The following is a 23,432-nucleotide window of genomic DNA, read 5'->3' as shown; positions in this document are numbered from 1 at the left end:
TCCTAATATATGATAAGTTTCATAAAGCAGAGTCACAACACACATGTGCTGGTAATAAATTTGTTACAGTGGGCAAACAATGGAAGGGCTGAGGCCCGACCAGACATTGTAACTCCAGCATCTCTATGTTAAAAAGCATTTCTAGGCAATATCTAGCCTCTGAAAAAATATGCAAGATCCACCGATAAATCTGGCAAAAGTCCCTAACATTTTGTGCATACTTGTGCTCTCACCTGAATGTAGCGCCACCTTGTAGCTGTCGAAGGAAACTGCTGCTCACAAAATGTTTTATCAGAAGGCAAGTTGAGAGGAATCCAAGAGTCAGATGTCCATGGAAAGAACCACTCACTGAAGCAGGAATGTTGGAGGCTTCATATTCGCATAGTTTCCTGTCCAACGTCCACTCACGTCCCGAACGCTCCCAAACGCTCAAAAGCCTCACACCGGGCAAGCCCTCACCGGGTATATCTCTGGCTCCAAGGTAAAGCCAAATCCTGAGCATGCTAGTGCTAGGATCACAGAGCGAGAGAGAGATGGTTCAAGAGCTACTGTCTTGATAAAGGCCTGAAACGGCTAGTGCCTAAGAGTGTCTGACTTTCAGTTATGACTGATTGTGAGAGGGGAAGATGAAGTTTTTCTGCACCCAGCATGCCTTGGGATATACTTATGCAAATGAGGTGAGAGCCAGACCAATCCCATGCTACTCTGCCTAATGCTCCTTATCTGCATAAAAAGAACACTTTCACAACGGAGCAGAGTGGCGCAGCGGAAGCGTGCTGGGCCCATAACCCAGAGGTCGATGGATCGAAACCATCCTCTGCTAATTTTGCTTGATTTTACTTCCAAGGACCAAGCTGTCATTTCCACGCTACCAGCAAGGAAAAGCGCAAGCTTGTGCCAGCTATGTGAGAAAAGACTTCTCAACTATCTGTGTCTGCTGAAATACAAGAGAGGGATCGTCAAAAGCTCCACACTGTACTTTGAAAGTAAAGGCACACAATAATAAGCATGAATGACTGGTGGGACCTTCAAACACTTTTATGTGGAGGCTTTGAATTTCATTCTTCCCTTTTTTGTTCTGCTCTTATCTATCTCCTGGGCATTTCATGGAATGTTCTCTATTTCTCTTCTCTGCTTTGCTTCCCATGCTGCCTCTATGTGTTCATATCTATTATTTGTATTGCTGCTTTCCATTCTTCTCTTCTGCACAGCTTTGTCCTTGGTTTCAATCCCAGTTCCTTACCCTCTACAAAAACTTTCTATTGCTTTTCATGTTGGTATCTAAACCAAATGCACCATTGAAGCTGGTGCATGATAGTCATTGAACTCAGGGTCCTAATGTTTAGAACCGAGAGCACAAAGATCAGAGGGCGTTGGTGGTATAGTGGTGAGCATAGCTGCCTTCCAAGCAGTTGACCCGGGTTCGATTCCCGGCCAACGCAGTACAAATACTTATATATTCTGCAAGCAGGATATATTTTAAAGCAACATTTCACAAAATGGTAATATAATTAAGAGGTTAATCAGCCATTATATAAAAAATAAACAAATATGTAGGCAAGCATTTCGATCGCCCCTTCTGCTATATTCATTGTCCTAATATATGATAAGTTTCATAAAGCAGAGTCACCACTCACATGTACTGGTAAAAAAATATGTTACAGTGGGCAGACAATGAAAGGGCTGAGGCCCGACCAGACATTTTAACTCCAGCATCTCTATGTTAAAAAGCATTTCCGAGGCAATATTTAGCCTCTGAAAAAAATATGCAAGGTCCAGCAATAAATCTGGCAAAAGTCCCCAACATTTTGTGCATACTTGTGCCCTCACCTGAATGTAGCACCACCTTGTAGCCGTCGGAGGTAACTGCAGCTCACAAAATGTTTCATCAGAGGGCAAGTTTAGAGGAATCCAAAAGGCAGATGTCCATGGAAAGAGCCTCCGACTGCAGCAGGAAGTTTGGATGCTTCAAATTTGCATAGCTTCCAGTCCAACGTCCTCTCATGTACCGAACGCTCCCAAACGCTCTAAAGCCTTATACCGGCAAGCCCTCACCGGGTAGATCTCTGGCTCCCAGGAAAAGCCAAATACTGAGCATGCAAGCACTAGGATCACAGAGAGAGAGAGAGACAGAGAGCGTCGGAGAGCTGTTGTCTTGTTAAAGGCCTGAAACGGCTAGTGCCTAAGAGGGTCTGGACTTTCAGTTGTGACTGATTGTGAGAGGGGAAGATAAAGATTTTCTGCACCCAGCATGCCTTGCGATATACTTAGGCAAATGAGGTGAGAGCCCGACCAATCCCACGTCACTTCTCTGAATGCCTCCTCATCTGCATAAAGAGAACACTTTCACAAAGGAGCAGAGTGGCGCAGCGGAAGCGTGCTGGGCCCATAACCCAGAGGTCGATGGATCGAAACCATCCTCTGCTAATTTTGCTTGATTTTCCTTCCAAGGACCAAGCTGTCATTTCCACATAGCCAGAAAGGAAAAGTGCAAGCTTGTACCAGCTATGTGAGAAAAGACTTCTCAACTATTCGTGTCTGTGTAATACAAGAGTGATCGTGAAAGGTACAACCCTGTACTTTGAAAGTAAAGACACACAATTATAACCATAAATGACTGGTGGGAGCTTCACACAACTTTCTGGGCATGCTTTGAATTTCATTCTTCCCTTTTTGTTCTGCTCTTATCTATCTCCTGGGCATTTCATGGAATGTTCTCTTTCTCTTCCCTGCTTTGCTTCCCATGCTGCCTATATATGCTCATTTCTACTATTTGTACTGTTGCTTTTCATTTCTTCTCTTCTGCACAACTTTGTCCTTGGTTTCAATCCCCAGTTCCTTACCCTCTGCAAAAAACGTTCTACTGCTTCTCATGTTGGTATCTAAACCAAATGCACCATTGAAGCTGGTGCAAGATAGTCATTGATTTCTGCAACGTAATATTTAGAACCGAGAGCTAACACATCAGAGGGCGTTGGTGGTATAGTGGTGAGCATAGCTGCTTCCCAAGCAGTTGACCCGGGTTCTATTCCCGGCCAACGCACTGAAAATACTTATATATTCTGCAAGCAGGATATATTGTAATGCAACATGTCACAAAATGGAAATTTCACGAACAGATTAATCAGCCATATATAAAAAAAATAAACAAATACGTGGGCAAACATCTCAATCGCACCTTCTGCTACATACATTGTCCTAATATATGATAAGTTTCATAAAGCAGAGTCACAACACACATGTGCTGGTAATAAATTTGTTACAGTGGGCAAACAATGGAAGGGCTGAGGCCCGACCAGACATTGTAACTCCAGCATCTCTATGTTAAAAAGCATTTCTAGGCAATATCTAGCCTCTGAAAAAAATATGCAAGATCCACCGATAAATCTGGCAAAAGTCCCTAACATTTTGTGCATACTTGTGCTCTCACCTGAATGTAGCGCCACCTTGTAGCTGTCGAAGGAAACTGCTGCTCACAAAATGTTTTATCAGAAGGCAAGTTGAGAGGAATCCAAGAGTCAGATGTCCATGGAAAGAACCACTCACTGAAGCAGGAATGTTGGAGGCTTCATATTCGCATAGTTTCCTGTCCAACGTCCACAACGCTCCCAAACGCTCAAAAGCCTCACACCGGGCAAGCCCTCACCGGGTATATCTCTGGCTCCAAGGTAAAGCCAAATCCTGAGCATGCTAGTGCTAGGATCACAGAGCGAGAGAGAGATGGTTCAAGAGCTACTGTCTTGATAAAGGCCTGAAACGGCTAGTGCCTAAGAGTGTCTGACTTTCAGTTATGACTGATTGTGAGAGGGGAAGATGAAGTTTTTCTGCACCCAGCATGCCTTGGGATATACTTATGCAAATGAGGTGAGAGCCAGACCAATCCCATGCTACTCTGCCTAATGCTCCTTATCTGCATAAAAAGAACACTTTCACAAGGGAGCAGAGTGGCGCAGCGGAAGCGTGCTGGGCCCATAACCCAGAGGTCGATGGATCGAAACCATCCTCTGCTAATTTTGCTTGATTTTACTTCCAAGGACCAAGCTGTCATTTCCACGCTACCAGCAAGGAAAAGCGCAAGCTTGTGCCAGCTATGTGAGAAAAGACTTCTCAACTATCTGTGTCTGCTGAAATACAAGAGAGGGATCGTCAAAGGCTCCACACTGTACTTTGAAAGTAAAGGCACACAATAATAAGCATGAATGACTGGTGGGACCTTCAAACACTTTTATGTGGAGGCTTTGAATTTCATTCTTCCCTTTTTTGTTCTGCTCTTATCTATCTCCTGGGCATTTCATGGAATGTTCTCTATTTCTCTTCCCTGCTTTGCTTCCCATGCTGCCTCTATGTGTTCATATCTATTATTTGTATTGCTGCTTTCCATTCTTCTCTTCTGCACAGCTTTGTCCTTGGTTTCAATCCCAGTTCCTTACCCTCTACAAAAACTTTCTATTGCTTTTCATGTTGGTATCTAAACCAAATGCACCATTGAAGCTGGTGCATGATAGTCATTGAACTCAGGGTCCTAATGTTTAGAACCGAGAGCGCAAAGATCAGAGGGCGTTGGTGGTATAGTGGTGAGCATAGCTGCCTTCCAAGCAGTTGACCCGGGTTCGATTCCCGGCCAACGCAGTACAAATACTTATATATTCTGCAAGCAGGATATATTTTAAAGCAACATTTCACAAAATGGTAATATAATTAAGAGGTTAATCAGCCATTATATAAAAAATAAACAAATATGTAGGCAAGCATTTCGATCGCCCCTTCTGCTATATTCATTGTCCTAATATATGATAAGTTTCATAAAGCAGAGTCACCACTCACATGTACTGGTAAAAAAATATGTTACAGTGGGCAGACAATGAAAGGGCTGAGGCCCAACCAGACATTTTAACTCCAGCATCTCTATGTTAAAAAGCATTTCCTAGGCAATATTTAGCCTCTGAAAAAATATGCAAGATCCAGCAATAAATCTGGCAAAAGTCCCCAACATTTTGTGCATACTTGTGCCCTCACCTGAATGTAGCACCACCTTGTAGCCGTCGGAGGTAACTGCAGCTCACAAAATGTTTCATCAGAGGGCAAGTTTAGAGGAATCCAAAAGGCAGATGTCCATGGAAAGAGCCTCCGACTGCAGCAGGAAGTTTGGATGCTTCAAATTTGCATAGCTTCCAGTCCAACGTCCTCTCATGTACCGAACGCTCCCAAACGCTCTAAAGCCTTATACCGGCAAGCCCTCACCGGGTAGATCTCTGGCTCCCAGGAAAAGCCAAATACTGAGCATGCAAGCACTAGGATCACAGAGAGAGAGAGAGACAGAGAGCGTCGGAGAGCTGTTGTCTTGTTAAAGGCCTGAAACGGCTAGTGCCTAAGAGGGTCTGGACTTTCAGTTGTGACTGATTGTGAGAGGGGAAGATAAAGATTTTCTGCACCCAGCATGCCTTGCGATATACTTAGGCAAATGAGGTGAGAGCCCGACCAATCCCACGTCACTTCTCTGAATGCCTCCTCATCTGCATAAAGAGAACACTTTCACAAAGGAGCAGAGTGGCGCAGCGGAAGCGTGCTGGGCCCATAACCCAGAGGTCGATGTATCGAAACCATCCTCTGCTAATTTTGCTTGATTTTCCTTCCAAGGACCAAGCTGTCATTTCCACATAGCCAGAAAGGAAAAGTGCAAGCTTGTGCCAGCTATGTGAGAAAAGACTTCTCAACTATTCGTGTCTGTGTAATACAAGAGTGATCGTGAAAGGTACAACCCTGTACTTTGAAAGTAAAGACACACAATTATAACCATAAATGACTGACTGGTGGGAGCTTCACACAACTTTCTGGGCATGCTTTGAATTTCATTCTTCCCTTTTTGTTCTGCTCTTATATATCTCCTGGGCATTTCATGGAATGTTCTCTTTCTCTTCCCTGCTTTGCTTCCCATGCTGCCTATATATGCTCATTTCTACTATTTGTACTGTTGCTTTTCATTTCTTCTCTTCTGCACAACTTTGTCCTTGGTTTCAATCCCCAGTTCCTTACCCTCTGCAAAAAACGTTCTACTGCTTCTCATGTTGGTATCTAAACCAAATGCACCATTGAAGCTGGTGCAAGATAGTCATTGATTTCTGCAACGTAATATTTAGAACCGAGAGCTAACACATCAGAGGGCGTTGGTGGTATAGTGGTGAGCATAGCTGCTTCCTAAGCAGTTGACCCGGGTTTGATTCCCGGCCAACGCACTGAAAATACTTATATATTCTGCAAGCAGGATATATTGTAATGCAACATGTCACAAAATGGAAATTTCACGAACAGATTAATCAGCCATATATAAAAAAATAAACAAATAAGTGGGCAAACATCTCAATCGCACCTTCTGCTACATACATTGTCCTAATATATGATAAGTTTCATAAAGCAGAGTCACAACACACATGTGCTGGTAATAAATTTGTTACAGTGGGCAAACAATGGAAGGGCTGAGGCCCGACCAGACATTGTAACTCCAGCATCTCTATGTTAAAAAGCATTTCTAGGCAATATCTAGCCTCTGAAAAAATATGCAAGATCCACCGATAAATCTGGCAAAAGTCCCTAACATTTTGTGCATACTTGTGCTCTCACCTGAATGTAGCGCCACCTTGTAGCTGTCGAAGGAAACTGCTGCTCACAAAATGTTTTATCAGAAGGCAAGTTGAGAGGAATCCAAGAGTCAGATGTCCATGGAAAGAACCACTCACTGAAGCAGGAATGTTGGAGGCTTCATATTCGCATAGTTTCCTGTCCAACGTCCACTCACGTCCCGAACGCTCCCAAACGCTCAAAAGCCTCACACCGGGCAAGCCCTCACCGGGTATATCTCTGGCTCCAAGGTAAAGCCAAATCCTGAGCATGCTAGTGCTAGGATCACAGAGCGAGAGAGAGATGGTTCAAGAGCTACTGTCTTGATAAAGGCCTGAAACGGCTAGTGCCTAAGAGTGTCTGACTTTCAGTTATGACTGATTGTGAGAGGGGAAGATGAAGTTTTTCTGCACCCAGCATGCCTTGGGATATACTTATGCAAATGAGGTGAGAGCCAGACCAATCCCATGCTACTCTGCCTAATGCTCCTTATCTGCATAAAAAGAACACTTTCACAACGGAGCAGAGTGGCGCAGCGGAAGCGTGCTGGGCCCATAACCCAGAGGTCGATGGATCGAAACCATCCTCTGCTAATTTTGCTTGATTTTACTTCCAAGGACCAAGCTGTCATTTCCACGCTACCAGCAAGGAAAAGCGCAAGCTTGTGCCAGCTATGTGAGAAAAGACTTCTCAACTATCTGTGTCTGCTGAAATACAAGAGAGGGATCGTCAAAAGCTCCACACTGTACTTTGAAAGTAAAGGCACACAATAATAAGCATGAATGACTGGTGGGACCTTCAAACACTTTTATGTGGAGGCTTTGAATTTCATTCTTCCCTTTTTTGTTCTGCTCTTATCTATCTCCTGGGCATTTCATGGAATGTTCTCTATTTCTCTTCCCTGCTTTGCTTCCCATGCTGCCTCTATGTGTTCATATCTATTATTTGTATTGCTGCTTTCCATTCTTCTCTTCTGCACAGCTTTGTCCTTGGTTTCAATCCCAGTTCCTTACCCTCTACAAAAACTTTCTATTGCTTTTCATGTTGGTATCTAAACCAAATGCACCATTGAAGCTGGTGCATGATAGTCATTGAACTCAGGGTCCTAATGTTTAGAACCGAGAGCGCAAAGATCAGAGGGCATTGGTGGTATAGTGGTGAGCATAGCTGCCTTCCAAGCAGTTGACCCGGGTTCGATTCCCGGCCAACGCAGTACAAATACTTATATATTCTGCAAGCAGGATATATTTTAAAGCAACATTTCACAAAATGGTAATATAATTAAGAGGTTAATCAGCCATTATATAAAAAATAAACAAATATGTAGGCAAGCATTTCGATCGCCCCTTCTGCTATATTCATTGTCCTAATATATGATAAGTTTCATAAAGCAGAGTCACCACTCACATGTACTGGTAAAAAAATATGTTACAGTGGGCAGACAATGAAAGGGCTGAGGCCCAACCAGACATTTTAACTCCAGCATCTCTATGTTAAAAAGCATTTCCTAGGCAATATTTAGCCTCTGAAAAAAATATGCAAGATCCAGCAATAAATCTGGCAAAAGTCCCCAACATTTTGTGCATACTTGTGCCCTCACCTGAATGTAGCACCACCTTGTAGCCGTCGGAGGTAACTGCAGCTCACAAAATGTTTCATCAGAGGGCAAGTTTAGAGGAATCCAAAAGGCAGATGTCCATGGAAAGAGCCTCCGACTGCAGCAGGAAGTTTGGATGCTTCAAATTTGCATAGCTTCCAGTCCAACGTCCTCTCATGTACCGAACGCTCCCAAACGCTCTAAAGCCTTATACCGGCAAGCCCTCACTGGGTAGATCTCTGGCTCCCAGGTAAAGCCAAATACTGAGCATGCAAGCACTAGGATCACAGAGAGAGAGAGAGACAGAGAGCGTCGGAGAGCTGTTGTCTTGTTAAAGGCCTGAAACGGCTAGTGAATAAGAGGGTCTGGACTTTCAGTTGTGACTGATTGTGAGAGGGGAAGATAAAGATTTTCTGCACCCAGCATGCCTTGCGATATACTTAGGCAAATGAGGTGAGAGCCCGACCAATCCCACGTCACTTCTCTGAATGCCTCCTCATCTGCATAAACAGAACACTTTCACAAAGGAGCAGAGTGGCGCAGCGGAAGCGTGCTGGGCCCATAACCCAGAGGTCGATGGATCGAAACCATCCTCTGCTAATTTTGCTTGATTTTCCTTCCAAGGACCAAGCTGTCATTTCCACATAGCCAGAAAGGAAAAGTGCAAGCTTGTACCAGCTATGTGAGAAAAGACTTCTCAACTATTCGTGTCTGTGTAATACAAGAGTGATCGTGAAAGGTACAACCCTGTACTTTGAAAGTAAAGACACACAATTATAACCATAAATGACTGGTGGGAGCTTCACACAACTTTCTGGGCATGCTTTGAATTTCATTCTTCCCTTTTTGTTCTGCTCTTATCTATCTCCTGGGCATTTCATGGAATGTTCTCTTTCTCTTCCCTGCTTTGCTTCCCATGCTGCCTATATATGCTCATTTCTACTATTTGTACTGTTGCTTTTCATTTCTTCTCTTCTGCACAACTTTGTCCTTGGTTTCAATCCCCAGTTCCTTACCCTCTGCAAAAAACGTTCTACTGCTTCTCATGTTGGTATCTAAACCAAATGCACCATTGAAGCTGGTGCAAGATAGTCATTGATTTCTGCAACGTAATATTTAGAACCGAGAGCTAACACATCAGAGGGCGTTGGTGGTATAGTGGTGAGCATAGCTGCTTCCCAAGCAGTTGACCCGGGTTCGATTCCCGGCCAACGCACTGAAAATACTTATATATTCTGCAAGCAGGATATATTGTAATGCAACATGTCACAAAATGGAAATTTCACGAACAGATTAATCAGCCATATATAAAAAAATAAACAAATACGTGGGCAAACATCTCAATCGCACCTTCTGCTACATACATTGTCCTAATATATGATAAGTTTCATAAAGCAGAGTCACAACACACATGTGCTGGTAATAAATTTGTTACAGTGGGCAAACAATGGAAGGGCTGAGGCCCGACCAGACATTGTAACTCCAGCATCTCTATGTTAAAAAGCATTTCTAGGCAATATCTAGCCTCTGAAAAAAATATGCAAGATCCACCGATAAATCTGGCAAAAGTCCCTAACATTTTGTGCATACTTGTGCTCTCACCTGAATGTAGCGCCACCTTGTAGCTGTCGAAGGAAACTGCTGCTCACAAAATGTTTTATCAGAAGGCAAGTTGAGAGGAATCCAAGAGTCAGATGTCCATGGAAAGAACCACTCACTGAAGCAGGAATGTTGGAGGCTTCATATTCGCATAGTTTCCTGTCCAACGTCCACAACGCTCCCAAACGCTCAAAAGCCTCACACCGGGCAAGCCCTCACCGGGTATATCTCTGGCTCCAAGGTAAAGCCAAATCCTGAGCATGCTAGTGCTAGGATCACAGAGCGAGAGAGAGATGGTTCAAGAGCTACTGTCTTGATAAAGGCCTGAAACGGCTAGTGCCTAAGAGTGTCTGACTTTCAGTTATGACTGATTGTGAGAGGGGAAGATGAAGTTTTTCTGCACCCAGCATGCCTTGGGATATACTTATGCAAATGAGGTGAGAGCCAGACCAATCCCATGCTACTCTGCCTAATGCTCCTTATCTGCATAAAAAGAACACTTTCACAACGGAGCAGAGTGGCGCAGCGGAAGCGTGCTGGGCCCATAACCCAGAGGCCGATGGATCGAAACCATCCTCTGCTAATTTTGCTTGATTTTACTTCCAAGGACCAAGCTGTCATTTCCACGCTACCAGCAAGGAAAAGCGCAAGCTTGTGCCAGCTATGTGAGAAAAGACTTCTCAACTATCTGTGTCTGCTGAAATACAAGAGAGGGATCGTCAAAAGCTCCACACTGTACTTTGAAAGTAAAGGCACACAATAATAAGCATGAATGACTGGTGGGACCTTCAAACACTTTTATGTGGAGGCTTTGAATTTCATTCTTCCCTTTTTTGTTCTGCTCTTATCTATCTCCTGGGCATTTCATGGAATGTTCTCTATTTCTCTTCCCTGCTTTGCTTCCCATGCTGCCTCTATGTGTTCATATCTATTATTTGTATTGCTGCTTTCCATTCTTCTCTTCTGCACAGCTTTGTCCTTGGTTTCAATCCCAGTTCCTTACCCTCTACAAAAACTTTCTATTGCTTTTCATGTTGGTATCTAAACCAAATGCACCATTGAAGCTGGTGCATGATAGTCATTGAACTCAGGGTCCTAATGTTTAGAACCGAGAGCACAAAGATCAGAGGGCGTTGGTGGTATAGTGGTGAGCATAGCTGCCTTCCAAGCAGTTGACCCGGGTTCGATTCCCAGCCAACGCAGTACAAATACTTATATATTCTGCAAGCAGGATATATTTTAAAGCAACATTTCACAAAATGGTAATATAATTAAGAGGTTAATCAGCCATTATATAAAAAATAAACAAATATGTAGGCAAGCATTTCGATCGCCCCTTCTGCTATATTCATTGTCCTAATATATGATAAGTTTCATAAGGCAGAGTCACCACTCACATGTACTGGTAAAAAAATATGTTACAGTGGGCAGACAATGAAAGGGCTGAGGCCCGACCAGACATTTTAACTCCAGCATCTCTATGTTAAAAAGCATTTCCTAGGCAATATTTAGCCTCTGAAAAAAATATGCAAGGTCCAGCAATAAATCTGGCAAAAGTCCCCAACATTTTGTGCATACTTGTGCCCTCACCTGAATGTAGCACCACCTTGTAGCCGTCGGAGGTAACTGCAGCTCACAAAATGTTTCATCAGAGGGCAAGTTTAGAGGAATCCAAAAGGCAGATGTCCATGGAAAGAGCCTCCGACTGCAGCAGGAAGTTTGGATGCTTCAAATTTGCATAGCTTCCAGTCCAACGTCCTCTCATGTACCGAACGCTCCCAAACGCTCTAAAGCCTTATACCGGCAAGCCCTCACCGGGTAGATCTCTGGCTCCCAGGAAAAGCCAAATACTGAGCATGCAAGCACTAGGATCACAGAGAGAGAGAGAGACAGAGAGCGTCGGAGAGCTGTTGTCTTGTTAAAGGCCTGAAACGGCTAGTGCCTAAGAGGGTCTGGACTTTCAGTTGTGACTGATTGTGAGAGGGGAAGATAAAGATTTTCTGCACCCAGCATGCCTTGCGATATACTTAGGCAAATGAGGTGAGAGCCCGACCAATCCCACGTCACTTCTCTGAATGCCTCCTCATCTGCATAAAGAGAACACTTTCACAAAGGAGCAGAGTGGCGCAGCGGAAGCGTGCTGGGCCCATAACCCAGAGGTCGATGGATCGAAACCATCCTCTGCTAATTTTGCTTGATTTTCCTTCCAAGGACCAAGCTGTCATTTCCACATAGCCAGAAAGGAAAAGTGCAAGCTTGTACCAGCTATGTGAGAAAAGACTTCTCAACTATTCGTGTCTGTGTAATACAAGAGTGATCGTGAAAGGTACAACCCTGTACTTTGAAAGTAAAGACACACAATTATAACCATAAATGACTGGTGGGAGCTTCACACAACTTTCTGGGCATGCTTTGAATTTCATTCTTCCCTTTTTGTTCTGCTCTTATCTATCTCCTGGGCATTTCATGGAATGTTCTCTTTCTCTTCCCTGCTTTGCTTCCCATGCTGCCTATATATGCTCATTTCTACTATTTGTACTGTTGCTTTTCATTTCTTCTCTTCTGCACAACTTTGTCCTTGGTTTCAATCCCCAGTTCCTTACCCTCTGCAAAAAACGTTCTACTGCTTCTCATGTTGGTATCTAAACCAAATGCACCATTGAAGCTGGTGCAAGATAGTCATTGATTTCTGCAACGTAATATTTAGAACCGAGAGCTAACACATCAGAGGGCGTTGGTGGTATAGTGGTGAGCATAGCTGCTTCCCAAGCAGTTGACCCGGGTTCGATTCCCGGCCAACGCACTGAAAATACTTATATATTCTGCAAGCAGGATATATTGTAATGCAACATGTCACAAAATGGAAATTTCACGAACAGATTAATCAGCCATATATAAAAAAATAAACAAATACGTGGGCAAACATCTCAATCGCACCTTCTGCTACATACATTGTCCTAATATATGATAAGTTTCATAAAGCAGAGTCACAACACACATGTGCTGGTAATAAATTTGTTACAGTGGGCAAACAATGGAAGGGCTGAGGCCCGACCAGACATTGTAACTCCAGCATCTCTATGTTAAAAAGCATTTCTAGGCAATATCTAGCCTCTGAAAAAAATATGCAAGATCCACCGATAAATCTGGCAAAAGTCCCTAACATTTTGTGCATACTTGTGCTCTCACCTGAATGTAGCGCCACCTTGTAGCTGTCGAAGGAAACTGCTGCTCACAAAATGTTTTATCAGAAGGCAAGTTGAGAGGAATCCAAGAGTCAGATGTCCATGGAAAGAACCACTCACTGAAGCAGGAATGTTGGAGGCTTCATATTCGCATAGTTTCCTGTCCAACGTCCACAACGCTCCCAAACGCTCAAAAGCCTCGCCCTCACCGGGTATATCTCTGGCTCCAAGGTAAAGCCAAATCCTGAGCATGCTAGTGCTAGGATCACAGAGCGAGAGAGAGATGGTTCAAGAGCTACTGTCTTGATAAAGGCCTGAAACGGCTAGTGCCTAAGAGTGTCTGACTTTCAGTTATGACTGATTGTGAGAGGGGAAGATGAAGTTTTTCTGCACCCAGCATGCCTTGGGATATACTTATGCAAATGAGGTGAGAGCCAGACCAATCCCATGCTACTCTGCCTAATGCTCCTTATCTGCATAAAAAGAACACTTTCACAACGGAGCAGAGTGGCGCAGCGGAAGTGTGCTGGGCCCATAACCCAGAGGTTGATGGATCGAAACCATCCTCTGCTAATTTTGCTTGATTTTACTTCCAAGGACCAAGCTGTCATTTCCACGCTACCAGCAAGGAAAAGCGCAAGCTTGTGCCAGCTATGTGAGAAAAGACTTCTCAACTATCTGTGTCTGCTGAAATACAAGAGAGGGATCGTCAAAAGCTCCACACTGTACTTTGAAAGTAAAGGCACACAATAATAAGCATGAATGACTGGTGGGACCTTCAAACACTTTTATGTGGAGGCTTTGAATTTCATTCTTCCCTTTTTTGTTCTGCTCTTATCTATCTCCTGGGCATTTCATGGAATGTTCTCTATTTCTCTTCCCTGCTTTGCTTCCCATGCTGCCTCTATGTGTTCATATCTATTATTTGTATTGCTGCTTTCCATTCTTCTCTTCTGCACAGCTTTGTCCTTGGTTTCAATCCCAGTTCCTTACCCTCTACAAAAACTTTCTATTGCTTTTCATGTTGGTATCTAAACCAAATGCACCATTGAAGCTGGTGCATGATAGTCATTGAACTCAGGGTCCTAATGTTTAGAACCGAGAGCACAAAGATCAGAGGGCGTTGGTGGTATAGTGGTGAGCATAGCTGCCTTCCAAGCAGTTGACCCGGGTTCGATTCCCGGCCAAAGCAGTACAAATACTTATATATTCTGCAAGCAGGATATATTTTAAAGCAACATTTCACAAAATGGTAATATAATTAAGAGGTTAATCAGCCATTATATAAAAAATAAACAAATATGTAGGCAAGCATTTCGATCGCCCCTTCTGCTATATTCATTGTCCTAATATATGATAAGTTTCATAAGGCAGAGTCACCACTCACATGTACTGGTAAAAAAATATGTTACAGTGGGCAGACAATGAAAGGGCTGAGGCCCGACCAGACATTTTAACTCCAGCATCTCTATGTTAAAAAGCATTTCCTAGGCAATATTTAGCCTCTGAAAAAAATATGCAAGGTCCAGCAATAAATCTGGCAAAAGTCCCCAACATTTTGTGCATACTTGTGCCCTCACCTGAATGTAGCACCACCTTGTAGCCGTCGGAGGTAACTGCAGCTCACAAAATGTTTCATCAGAGGGCAAGTTTAGAGGAATCCAAAAGGCAGATGTCCATGGAAAGAGCCTCCGACTGCAGCAGGAAGTTTGGATGCTTCAAATTTGCATAGCTTCCAGTCCAACGTCCTCTCATGTACCGAACGCTCCCAAACGCTCTAAAGCCTTATACCGGCAAGCCCTCACCGGGTAGATCTCTGGCTCCCAGGAAAAGCCAAATACTGAGCATGCAAGCACTAGGATCACAGAGAGAGAGAGAGACAGAGAGCGTCGGAGAGCTGTTGTCTTGTTAAAGGCCTGAAACGGCTAGTGCCTAAGAGGGTCTGGACTTTCAGTTGTGACTGATTGTGAGAGGGGAAGATAAAGATTTTCTGCACCCAGCATGCCTTGCGATATACTTAGGCAAATGAGGTGAGAGCCCGACCAATCCCACGTCACTTCTCTGAATGCCTCCTCATCTGCATAAAGAGAACACTTTCACAAAGGAGCAGAGTGGCGCAGCGGAAGCGTGCTGGGCCCATAACCCAGAGGTCGATGGATCGAAACCATCCTCTGCTAATTTTGCTTGATTTTCCTTCCAAGGACCAAGCTGTCATTTCCACATAGCCAGAAAGGAAAAGTGCAAGCTTGTGCCAGCTATGTGAGAAAAGACTTCTCAACTATTCGTGTCTGTGTAATACAAGAGTGATCGTGAAAGGTACAACCCTGTACTTTGAAAGTAAAGACACACAATTATAACCATAAATGACTGACTGGTGGGAGCTTCACACAACTTTCTGGGCATGCTTTGAATTTCATTCTTCCCTTTTTGTTCTGCTCTTATCTATCTCCTGGGCATTTCATGGAATGTTCTCTTTCTCTTCCCTGCTTTGCTTCCCATGCTGCCTATATATGCTCATTTCTACTATTTGTACTGTTGCTTTTCATTTCTTCTCTTCTGCACAACTTTGTCCTTGGTTTCAATCCCCAGTTCCTTACCCTCTGCAAAAAACGTTCTACTGCTTCTCATATTGGTATCTAAACCAAATGCACCATTGAAGCTGGTGCAAGATAGTCATTGATTTCTGCAACGTAATATTTAGAACCGAGAGCTAACACATCAGAGGGCGTTGGTGGTATAGTGGTGAGCATAGCTGCTTCCCAAGCAGTTGACCCGGGTTCGATTCCCGGCCAACGCACTGAAAATACTTATATATTCTGCAAGCAGGATATATTGTAATGCAACATGTCACAAAATGGAAATTTCACGAACAGATTAATCAGCCATATATAAAAAAATAAACAAATACGTGGGCAAACATCTCAATCGCACCTTCTGCTACATACATTGTCCTAATATATGATAAGTTTCATAAAGCAGAGTCACAACACACATGTGCTGGTAATAAATTTGTTACAGTGGGCAAACAATGGAAGGGCTGAGGCCCGACCAGACATTGTAACTCCAGCATCTCTATGTTAAAAAGCATTTCTAGGCAATATCTAGCCTCTGAAAAAATATGCAAGATCCACCGATAAATCTGGCAAAAGTCCCTAACATTTTGTGCATACTTGTGCTCTCACCTGAATGTAGCGCCACCTTGTAGCTGTCGAAGGAAACTGCTGCTCACAAAATGTTTTATCAGAAGGCAAGTTGAGAGGAATCCAAGAGTCAGATGTCCATGGAAAGAACCACTCACTGAAGCAGGAATGTTGGAGGCTTCATATTCGCATAGTTTTCTGTCCAACGTCCACAACGCTCCCAAACGCTCAAAAGCCTCACACCGGGCAAGCCCTCACCGGGTATATCTCTGGCTCCAAGGTAAAGCCAAATCCTGAGCATGCTAGTGCTAGGATCACAGAGCGAGAGAGAGATGGTTCAAGAGCTACTGTCTTGATAAAGGCCTGAAACGGCTAGTGCCTAAGAGTGTCTGACTTTCAGTTATGACTGATTGTGAGAGGGGAAGATGAAGTTTTTCTGCACCCAGCATGCCTTGGGATATACTTATGCAAATGAGGTGAGAGCCAGACCAATCCCATGCTACTCTGCCTAATGCTCCTTATCTGCATAAAAAGAACACTTTCACAACGGAGCAGAGTGGCGCAGCGGAAGCGTGCTGGGCCCATAACCCAGAGGTCGATGGATCGAAACCATCCTCTGCTAATTTTGCTTGATTTTACTTCCAAGGACCAAGCTGTCATTTCCACGCTACCAGCAAGGAAAAGCGCAAGCTTGTGCCAGCTATGTGAGAAAAGACTTCTCAACTATCTGTGTCTGCTGAAATACAAGAGAGGGATCGTCAAAGGCTCCACACTGTACTTTGAAAGTAAAGGCACACAATAATAAGCATGAATGACTGGTGGGACCTTCAAACACTTTTATGTGGAGGCTTTGAATTTCATTCTTCCCTTTTTTGTTCTGCTCTTATCTATCTCCTGGGCATTTCATGGAATGTTCTCTATTTCTCTTCCCTGCTTTGCTTCCCATGCTGCCTCTATGTGTTCATATCTATTATTTGTATTGCTGCTTTCCATTCTTCTCTTCTGCACAGCTTTGTCCTTGGTTTCAATCCCAGTTCCTTACCCTCTACAAAAACTTTCTATTGCTTTTCATGTTGGTATCTAAACCAAATGCACCATTGAAGCTGGTGCATGATAGTCATTGAACTCAGGGTCCTAATGTTTAGAACCGAGAGCGCAAAGATCAGAGGGCGTTGGTGGTATAGTGGTGAGCATAGCTGCCTTCCAAGCAGTTGACCCGGGTTCGATTCCCGGCCAACGCAGTACAAATACTTATATATTCTGCAAGCAGGATATATTTTAAAGCAACATTTCACAAAATGGTAATATAATTAAGAGGTTAATCAGCCATTATATAAAAAATAAACAAATATGTAGGCAAGCATTTCGATCGCCCCTTCTGCTATATTCATTGTCCTAATATATGATAAGTTTCATAAAGCAGAGTCACCACTCACATGTACTGGTAAAAAAATATGTTACAGTGGGCAGACAATGAAAGGGCTGAGGCCCAACCAGACATTTTAACTCCAGCATCTCTATGTTAAAAAGCATTTCCTAGGCAATATTTAGCCTCTGAAAAAAATATGCAAGATCCAGCAATAAATCTGGCAAAAGTCCCCAACATTTTGTGCATACTTGTGCCCTCACCTGAATGTAGCACCACCTTGTAGCCGTCGGAGGTAACTGCAGCTCACAAAATGTTTCATCAGAGGGCAAGTTTAGAGGAATCCAAAAGGCAGATGTCCATGGAAAGAGCCTCCGACTGCAGCAGGAAGTTTGGATGCTTCAAATTTGCATAGCTTCCAGTCCAACGTCCTCTCATGTACCGAACGCTCCCAAACGCTCTAAAGCCTTATACCGGCAAGCCCTCACCGGGTAGATCTCTGGCTCCCAGGTAAAGCCAAATACTGAGCATGCAAGCACTAGGATCACAGAGAGAGAGAGAGACAGAGAGCGTCGGAGAGCTGTTGTCTTGTTAAAGGCCTGAAACGGCTAGTGAATAAGAGGGTCTGGACTTTCAGTTGTGACTGATTGTGAGAGGGGAAGATAAAGATTTTCTGCACCCAGCATGCCTTGCGATATACTTAGGCAAATGAGGTGAGAGCCCGACCAATCCCACGTCACTTCTCTGAATGCCTCCTCATCTGCATAAACAGAACACTTTCACAAAGGAGCAGAGTGGCGCAGCGGAAGCGTGCTGGGCCCATAACCCAGAGGTCGATGGATCGAAACCATCCTCTGCTAATTTTGCTTGATTTTCCTTCCAAGGACCAAGCTGTCATTTCCACATAGCCAGAAAGGAAAAGTGCAAGCTTGTACCAGCTATGTGAGAAAAGACTTCTCAACTATTCGTGTCTGTGTAATACAAGAGTGATCGTGAAAGGTACAACCCTGTACTTTGAAAGTAAAGACACACAATTATAACCATAAATGACTGGTGGGAGCTTCACACAACTTTCTGGGCATGCTTTGAATTTCATTCTTCCCTTTTTGTTCTGCTCTTATCTATCTCCTGGGCATTTCATGGAATGTTCTCTTTCTCTTCCCTGCTTTGCTTCCCATGCTGCCTATATATGCTCATTTCTACTATTTGTACTGTTGCTTTTCATTTCTTCTCTTCTGCACAACTTTGTCCTTGGTTTCAATCCCCAGTTCCTTACCCTCTGCAAAAAACGTTCTACTGCTTCTCATGTTGGTATCTAAACCAAATTCACCATTGAAGCTGGTGCAAGATAGTCATTGATTTCTGCAACGTAATATTTAGAACCGAGAGCTAACACATCAGAGGGCGTTGGTGGTATAGTGGTGAGCATAGCTGCTTCCCAAGCAGTTGACCCGGGTTCGATTCCCGGCCAACGCACTGAAAATACTTATATATTCTGCAAGCAGGATATATTGTAATGCAACATGTCACAAAATGGAAATTTCACGAACAGATTAATCAGCCATATATAAAAAAATAAACAAATACGTGGGCAAACATCTCAATCGCACCTTCTGCTACATACATTGTCCTAATATATGATAAGTTTCATAAAGCAGAGTCACAACACACATGTGCTGGTAATAAATTTGTTACAGTGGGCAAACAATGGAAGGGCTGAGGCCCGACCAGACATTGTAACTCCAGCATCTCTATGTTAAAAAGCATTTCTAGGCAATATCTAGCCTCTGAAAAAAATATGCAAGATCCACCGATAAATCTGGCAAAAGTCCCTAACATTTTGTGCATACTTGTGCTCTCACCTGAATGTAGCGCCACCTTGTAGCTGTCGAAGGAAACTGCTGCTCACAAAATGTTTTATCAGAAGGCAAGTTGAGAGGAATCCAAGAGTCAGATGTCCATGGAAAGAACCACTCACTGAAGCAGGAATGTTGGAGGCTTCATATTCGCATAGTTTCCTGTCCAACGTCCACAACGCTCCCAAACGCTCAAAAGCCTCGCCCTCACCGGGTATATCTCTGGCTCCAAGGTAAAGCCAAATCCTGAGCATGCTAGTGCTAGGATCACAGAGCGAGAGAGAGATGGTTCAAGAGCTACTGTCTTGATAAAGGCCTGAAACGGCTAGTGCCTAAGAGTGTCTGACTTTCAGTTATGACTGATTGTGAGAGGGGAAGATGAAGTTTTTCTGCACCCAGCATGCCTTGGGATATACTTATGCAAATGAGGTGAGAGCCAGACCAATCCCATGCTACTCTGCCTAATGCTCCTTATCTGCATAAAAAGAACACTTTCACAACGGAGCAGAGTGGCGCAGCGGAAGCGTGCTGGGCCCATAACCCAGAGGTCGATGGATCGAAACCATCCTCTGCTAATTTTGCTTGATTTTACTTCCAAGGACCAAGCTGTCATTTCCACGCTACCAGCAAGGAAAAGCGCAAGCTTGTGCCAGCTATGTGAGAAAAGACTTCTCAACTATCTGTGTCTGCTGAAATACAAGAGAGGGATCGTCAAAAGCTCCACACTGTACTTTGAAAGTAAAGGCACACAATAATAAGCATGAATGACTGGTGGGACCTTCAAACACTTTTATGTGGAGGCTTTGAATTTCATTCTTCCCTTTTTTGTTCTGCTCTTATCTATCTCCTGGGCATTTCATGGAATGTTCTCTATTTCTCTTCTCTGCTTTGCTTCCCATGCTGCCTCTATGTGTTCATATCTATTATTTGTATTGCTGCTTTCCATTCTTCTCTTCTGCACAGCTTTGTCCTTGGTTTCAATCCCAGTTCCTTACCCTCTACAAAAACTTTCTATTGCTTTTCATGTTGGTATCTAAACCAAATGCACCATTGAAGCTGGTGCATGATAGTCATTGAACTCAGGGTCCTAATGTTTAGAACCGAGAGCACAAAGATCAGAGGGCGTTGGTGGTATAGTGGTGAGCATAGCTGCCTTCCAAGCAGTTGACCCGGGTTCGATTCCCGGCCAACGCAGTACAAATACTTATATATTCTGCAAGCAGGATATATTTTAAAGCAACATTTCACAAAATGGTAATATAATTAAGAGGTTAATCAGCCATTATATAAAAAATAAACAAATATGTAGGCAAGCATTTCGATCGCCCCTTCTGCTATATTCATTGTCCTAATATATGATAAGTTTCATAAAGCAGAGTCACCACTCACATGTACTGGTAAAAAAATATGTTACAGTGGGCAGACAATGAAAGGGCTGAGGCCCGACCAGACATTTTAACTCCAGCATCTCTATGTTAAAAAGCATTTCCGAGGCAATATTTAGCCTCTGAAAAAAATATGCAAGGTCCAGCAATAAATCTGGCAAAAGTCCCCAACATTTTGTGCATACTTGTGCCCTCACCTGAATGTAGCACCACCTTGTAGCCGTCGGAGGTAACTGCAGCTCACAAAATGTTTCATCAGAGGGCAAGTTTAGAGGAATCCAAAAGGCAGATGTCCATGGAAAGAGCCTCCGACTGCAGCAGGAAGTTTGGATGCTTCAAATTTGCATAGCTTCCAGTCCAACGTCCTCTCATGTACCGAACGCTCCCAAACGCTCTAAAGCCTTATACCGGCAAGCCCTCACCGGGTAGATCTCTGGCTCCCAGGAAAAGCCAAATACTGAGCATGCAAGCACTAGGATCACAGAGAGAGAGAGAGACAGAGAGCGTCGGAGAGCTGTTGTCTTGTTAAAGGCCTGAAACGGCTAGTGCCTAAGAGGGTCTGGACTTTCAGTTGTGACTGATTGTGAGAGGGGAAGATAAAGATTTTCTGCACCCAGCATGCCTTGCGATATACTTAGGCAAATGAGGTGAGAGCCCGACCAATCCCACGTCACTTCTCTGAATGCCTCCTCATCTGCATAAAGAGAACACTTTCACAAAGGAGCAGAGTGGCGCAGCGGAAGCGTGCTGGGCCCATAACCCAGAGGTCGATGGATCGAAACCATCCTCTGCTAATTTTGCTTGATTTTCCTTCCAAGGACCAAGCTGTCATTTCCACATAGCCAGAAAGGAAAAGTGCAAGCTTGTACCAGCTATGTGAGAAAAGACTTCTCAACTATTCGTGTCTGTGTAATACAAGAGTGATCGTGAAAGGTACAACCCTGTACTTTGAAAGTAAAGACACACAATTATAACCATAAATGACTGGTGGGAGCTTCACACAACTTTCTGGGCATGCTTTGAATTTCATTCTTCCCTTTTTGTTCTGCTCTTATCTATCTCCTGGGCATTTCATGGAATGTTCTCTTTCTCTTCCCTGCTTTGCTTCCCATGCTGCCTATATATGCTCATTTCTACTATTTGTACTGTTGCTTTTCATTTCTTCTCTTCTGCACAACTTTGTCCTTGGTTTCAATCCCCAGTTCCTTACCCTCTGCAAAAAACGTTCTACTGCTTCTCATGTTGGTATCTAAACCAAATGCACCATTGAAGCTGGTGCAAGATAGTCATTGATTTCTGCAACGTAATATTTAGAACCGAGAGCTAACACATCAGAGGGCGTTGGTGGTATAGTGGTGAGCATAGCTGCTTCCCAAGCAGTTGACCCGGGTTCTATTCCCGGCCAACGCACTGAAAATACTTATATATTCTGCAAGCAGGATATATTGTAATGCAACATGTCACAAAATGGAAATTTCACGAACAGATTAATCAGCCATATATAAAAAAATAAACAAATACGTGGGCAAACATCTCAATCGCACCTTCTGCTACATACATTGTCCTAATATATGATAAGTTTCATAAAGCAGAGTCACAACACACATGTGCTGGTAATAAATTTGTTACAGTGGGCAAACAATGGAAGGGCTGAGGCCCGACCAGACATTGTAACTCCAGCATCTCTATGTTAAAAAGCATTTCTAGGCAATATCTAGCCTCTGAAAAAAATATGCAAGATCCACCGATAAATCTGGCAAAAGTCCCTAACATTTTGTGCATACTTGTGCTCTCACCTGAATGTAGCGCCACCTTGTAGCTGTCGAAGGAAACTGCTGCTCACAAAATGTTTTATCAGAAGGCAAGTTGAGAGGAATCCAAGAGTCAGATGTCCATGGAAAGAACCACTCACTGAAGCAGGAATGTTGGAGGCTTCATATTCGCATAGTTTCCTGTCCAACGTCCACAACGCTCCCAAACGCTCAAAAGCCTCACACCGGGCAAGCCCTCACCGGGTATATCTCTGGCTCCAAGGTAAAGCCAAATCCTGAGCATGCTAGTGCTAGGATCACAGAGCGAGAGAGAGATGGTTCAAGAGATACTGTCTTGATAAAGGCCTGAAACGGCTAGTGCCTAAGAGTGTCTGACTTTCAGTTATGACTGATTGTGAGAGGGGAAGATGAAGTTTTTCTGCACCCAGCATGCCTTGGGATATACTTATGCAAATGAGGTGAGAGCCAGACCAATCCCATGCTACTCTGCCTAATGCTCCTTATCTGCATAAAAAGAACACTTTCACAAGGGAGCAGAGTGGCGCAGCGGAAGCGTGCTGGGCCCATAACCCAGAGGTCGATGGATCGAAACCATCCTCTGCTAATTTTGCTTGATTTTACTTCCAAGGACCAAGCTGTCATTTCCACGCTACCAGCAAGGAAAAGCGCAAGCTTGTGCCAGCTATGTGAGAAAAGACTTCTCAACTATCTGTGTCTGCTGAAATACAAGAGAGGGATCGTCAAAGGCTCCACACTGTACTTTGAAAGTAAAGGCACACAATAATAAGCATGAATGACTGGTGGGACCTTCAAACACTTTTATGTGGAGGCTTTGAATTTCATTCTTCCCTTTTTTGTTCTGCTCTTATCTATCTCCTGGGCATTTCATGGAATGTTCTCTATTTCTCTTCCCTGCT

At 43.6% G+C, this 23,432-nt stretch overlaps 9 non-coding genes across 9 annotated transcripts; all 9 read left to right on the top strand.

The window, feature by feature from the left end:
* Positions 1 to 1,370: 1,370 nt before the first annotated feature.
* TRNAG-UCC (transfer RNA glycine (anticodon UCC)) lies at positions 1,371 to 1,442 on the top strand. The gene has a single exon. It is a non-coding gene; the product is annotated as a tRNA-Gly (tRNA).
* A 3,115-nt stretch (positions 1,443 to 4,557) lies between these two features.
* TRNAG-UCC (transfer RNA glycine (anticodon UCC)) lies at positions 4,558 to 4,629 on the top strand. Its single transcript has one exon. It is a non-coding gene; the product is annotated as a tRNA-Gly (tRNA).
* Positions 4,630 to 6,161: 1,532 nt separating this feature from the next.
* Positions 6,162 to 6,233, top strand: TRNAR-CCU (transfer RNA arginine (anticodon CCU)). The gene has a single exon. It is a non-coding gene; the product is annotated as a tRNA-Arg (tRNA).
* A 3,123-nt stretch (positions 6,234 to 9,356) lies between these two features.
* Positions 9,357 to 9,428, top strand: TRNAG-CCC (transfer RNA glycine (anticodon CCC)). The gene has a single exon. It is a non-coding gene; the product is annotated as a tRNA-Gly (tRNA).
* A 3,114-nt stretch (positions 9,429 to 12,542) lies between these two features.
* Positions 12,543 to 12,614, top strand: TRNAG-CCC (transfer RNA glycine (anticodon CCC)). Its single transcript has one exon. It is a non-coding gene; the product is annotated as a tRNA-Gly (tRNA).
* A 3,107-nt stretch (positions 12,615 to 15,721) lies between these two features.
* TRNAG-CCC (transfer RNA glycine (anticodon CCC)) lies at positions 15,722 to 15,793 on the top strand. Its single transcript has one exon. It is a non-coding gene; the product is annotated as a tRNA-Gly (tRNA).
* A 1,512-nt stretch (positions 15,794 to 17,305) lies between these two features.
* Positions 17,306 to 17,377, top strand: TRNAG-UCC (transfer RNA glycine (anticodon UCC)). Its single transcript has one exon. It is a non-coding gene; the product is annotated as a tRNA-Gly (tRNA).
* A 1,529-nt stretch (positions 17,378 to 18,906) lies between these two features.
* On the top strand, positions 18,907 to 18,978 carry TRNAG-CCC (transfer RNA glycine (anticodon CCC)). Its single transcript has one exon. It is a non-coding gene; the product is annotated as a tRNA-Gly (tRNA).
* Positions 18,979 to 20,480: 1,502 nt separating this feature from the next.
* On the top strand, positions 20,481 to 20,552 carry TRNAG-UCC (transfer RNA glycine (anticodon UCC)). The gene has a single exon. It is a non-coding gene; the product is annotated as a tRNA-Gly (tRNA).
* The last annotated feature ends 2,880 nt before the right edge of the window (positions 20,553 to 23,432 follow it).

This window comes from Lissotriton vulgaris, chromosome 9 (assembly GCF_964263255.1).
Source record: "Lissotriton vulgaris chromosome 9, aLisVul1.2, whole genome shotgun sequence".
Lineage (NCBI taxonomy): Eukaryota > Metazoa > Chordata > Amphibia > Caudata > Salamandridae > Lissotriton > Lissotriton vulgaris.
The sequence above is the reverse complement of the archived record's forward strand: the minus strand, read 5'-3'. Positions and strand labels throughout refer to the sequence as shown.